The 3,911-nt window shown below is 37.7% G+C and overlaps 1 long non-coding RNA gene across 1 annotated transcript in view; it reads left to right on the top strand.

The window, feature by feature from the left end:
- Positions 1–3,512, top strand: part of LOC103918863 — a 14,926-nt gene extending 11,414 nt beyond the window's left edge. Inside the window, exon 3 of the long non-coding RNA XR_663719.1 lies at positions 3,288–3,512. This is a non-coding gene — a long non-coding RNA (uncharacterized LOC103918863). The remainder of the gene's footprint in view (positions 1–3,287) is intronic.
- Positions 3,513–3,911: the final 399 nt, after the last annotated feature.

Here is a 3,911-nt window from a genome sequence, read left to right as displayed (position 1 = left end):
GATAGGACGAGAGGAAATGGCCTCAAGTTGTGCCAGGGGAGGTTTAGATTGGACATGAGGAAAAATTTCTTTACTGAAAGAGTGGTTAAACATTGGAACGGGCTGCCCAGGGAAGTGGTTGAGTCCCCATCCCTGGAAGTATTTAAAAGACGTGTAGATGAGGCGCTTAGGGACATGGTTTAGCGGGCATGGGGGTGTTGGGTTGATGGTTGGACTCGATGATCTTAGAGGTCTTTTCCAACCGTAATGATTCTATGATTCTATAAGGGGACTATCGTGACTCTGCCCAGGTTTTGAGGAATCCAAGCATACAGGTGACCGCTGACTGAAGTATGAAGTCTCCCTGGTTCAAACTTACCTGAGAAGACATACTTCGTGTGTAGAAAAAATTTTTTAAACCATTTTAAATTATAAAATGGGTGTCTTTTTACCATTTTACATGATTGTTAGGATTTTGCATGAGAAAGTACAAGGCAGCTGAAAAGACAGCTGAGTGACTGTGTGATGTGCCAATTCTAACACTTGTAACAGTGCTGCAAAACACACCATCAGCTGTTGTACTCACAGGCACTTGAAATGCTCATCTGTTACGTTCACGTGCTCTTGGAAAGAAATGTGCTTGATATCATCTCAAAATGTTAAATTGCATTGTTTTCCATACATAAACACCTTTTAGGCACTGCTCAATGGCATTACTGAAGCTGACAGCTTTGACTGAATTACATACCTGCTACAGCGTCACTGTCTGGAACAGTGTGGTCAGGTTCCGTTATCAAGACCACTGATGGCTCATCACCTGCATCAGACAGGGAAAAAAACAACAACATGCTGTCTCTTAAACACTTGTACATCCTGGTAACTCCAGTTATACTCTGAGCCCAGAGTATAACTTCAGTTATACTCATTAGCACCTTGCTTCCACTACTCACAACTGTATAAATACAAAATTTCGGTGGTAATGTACAAGGGAAACATTGTAGGCATTTATTATTATTATAATTATACTGTTTCAAATTAAGTGACTTTTCAGAAAAACAATAGCTAATGCTGTTTGGATCAAGTCCATTCTATTCCTTGATGGTTACAAATACAACCTTTTAAAAATCTTAACTAAAAAATAAGAAACTTAAATGATCTCTTAGAAGCTGCTTTTATTGGTAGCTGAAAGAGTGCCAGGATTAATCCATTGCCTTTTTGGGAAGAAGTCCTCCATTTATGCAGTATATTTGGAAAGTTCCTTGATTCTTGGAGCTGCTTTATATTCTCCAAGAAGCATTATCATGCTCAATATCTCACTAGAATTTTAAATTTAATTTGCAAAGCTGTTTACATTACACCATACCTCAAGTAACATGATGAAAAGCTTTTTTCAAGGGATTACTTATAAAACTAGATTAGTACAGCTAGCAGGTATATGTAGAAAATGAGGCTATGAACATCATACCAAGTATTTTTGATGAGGTTGTTTGCATACTCAAAAAAAAAAAAAAATGTCATGACCAAAATTTGCGAGGCAGTCAGAGATTTCTTCTGTGTTAGAATTCCATATGCAGCTGCGACAAGACCACTTTTTTCATGGGAGTCACCACAGTGTGCTGTCATCTGATTAACATTGGTACGTCTTCTGTGGAATGAAGACTACAGACTTCTCAGCCTGTCCGTGCAGACGCTAAATAGCCCATGACCTTTTTTGCCTTTAAAAACAAGCCAACTAGGGCAGGAGTCCCTAAGCTATAATGTATGAGCCACTTGGTGATACACGGTCCAGCACAGAGCTGGGAGCTATTGCTGTCTCTGGTGGTGTCTGTCATAATGCTCAAGGAGGGGGGGACTTGGGATTTATTTTCTTTTTTTTATGAACATAGAACTGGGATCACCATAACTGTTGGCAGAGAAAAGTATTTGTTTTGCTGTACCCTTCTCTTTGTCTGCTTGGTGGCAGTGCGTTGTCCCTAAAGGACTGGCTGGATTTTACTGTGGGAGCTTTTAAGTATATCCATGCTGAGCTTTCTGTTTGGTACTAGTAGTTTGATTGATGTGAAGTGCACGTCCAAGTAAGGTATAGCAGATATTATGTGTGCACAGTTAGCATTTCTCAGTGTTCGAGGCTATTTGCTTAGAGTGGAACTCAATTTTATAAATAAATGTCTTTACAGGCCTGTTCCTTTACTGGCTGCTGTAGGACTGGTATCGGTCTCAACACAAGCTTATGAGCCAATTTTTTTTTTTTTTTTTTAGTTAAAAGAACTGCTTTATATTAAAACTGAATTTCTACTGAAGGAATTTGGTAAATTCTTACAAGTTTAACTTCTCAAAATGAGACACTTTTAAAGCTAATTGGAGTAATCTATCTAACAACATGGCAAGGAGAACCTTTGCATGGTAAACCTCATCTGTATTGTGTTGCTGCTTCAAGTAATAGAGAAGTGAAATCCGAGCTTGATTAAAATCAGTAGGAATCTTGTCAGGATTTTTGTCTTAAGACTTTTAAGCTATGCAGGTTAGCCAGCCTCTTAAATGACATTAATATTAAACATCTTACTCTAATTCCTTCTTTCCTGGGAATTACAGCAAATACGGAATATATAAAAATCGCTTCTTGTTCAGATAGCAGCATTCAGTTCAAGAAGTTAGAGCAGTAAAGCTCCATTAGTGTAAAAAGGCATTGCCAGCTAAAAATGAGCTATGGAGAGGTATTTCAGTAATGTCAGCAATAAAATTCAGAGTGTATGTACGTATGTGCGCATATATATATGTCTGGAATTTGGTGCCGCACTTGATGAATTGTCAGTTCAACTGCTGTTTGCTGTCCTGCCTATGTGGGTATTTCATACAGTAACAGAGAAAGAATGCAGCTTAAAAAAAAAAAAAAAAAAAAAGACATTTTCAGGAAACAGTGCTGCCTGAAATTACTCTTAGCCTTTATTAACTAATAGTCATCTTTTTTTTTTTTTTTTTTTTTTGGCCAGACCACTAAGATAAAGTTGAAGAACCTATGGTTTGAGTTTCCTCAAAGAGTGGCATTTTTATGTTGCGTAGGGAGGTATGAAATTATTCTCTAGCAACATTAAGCTCATAAAAGTTAATACAACTTTCTTGGGTTTATGTATTTTAATATTATGTAGTTATAGATGTTCTTTTGTTTATAATCCACTTGAAATATATAGCCATTTAATCAGAAGAGAAAGCAATAACATTTAGTTTATTATGAAAATTAATAGCTTTTGTGATATCTCTGAATGTAGTGAATCTTTCTCTTTTGATTTAAATCTTGCTTCATTTTTCAGATATTCTCCATGCAGGATGAAACATTAGATACTTGCTGGAACTAAAGTAGGAAAGCTTTGTCAATTCTGTTTAGTCCCTGACATGAGTACCTTTGTGCTTTTGGTGCCTCAGGTGGCTCCAAAGAAATTGGAAAAGTGCTTAAGCAGCAGTGTAATTGAAATTCAGGAGGGGTTACATGTCTAACCTGTTTAGGCATTCTGTAAATCCCATTTTTCTGCATCTGTAGGCAGTGGATATCTTTGTAAATCTGCTTGATTATAATATCTAAACAGGAAAATACAAACTCTATTATAGAAACTGGCTTATTCTTCTGACAGGGTACTGTATGACCTTAGACATCTCATGCCTCCGATGTGCCCCCAGTGTAATGAAGAGCAGCCGCATGGCAAGTTTAGAGTTCTTCCTTGTTTGTTGCCTCCTCTGCTTCTGTAACGGCAGACTGTTTGCTGGATTTGGCACTCGCTCCTAAGGCCATGAAGATGGAGAAGTTGTGAATGTAAACGTTAGGTCTTGCATAGGTGCAATAGAAGCCATCTGAGCTACAAGGATTCACATGCTGCCTTAATATAATTTCAATGTCACCTACACATCTGTAGGGTAAAAAGTGGTGGCTTAGATTGACT

The sequence above is a fragment of the Pygoscelis adeliae genome, unplaced genomic scaffold (assembly GCF_000699105.1).
Source record: "Pygoscelis adeliae isolate BGI_AS28 unplaced genomic scaffold, ASM69910v1 Scaffold156, whole genome shotgun sequence".
In the NCBI taxonomy this organism is placed as follows: Eukaryota; Metazoa; Chordata; class Aves; order Sphenisciformes; family Spheniscidae; genus Pygoscelis; species Pygoscelis adeliae.
This window is presented reverse-complemented; position numbering and strand designations above follow the sequence as displayed.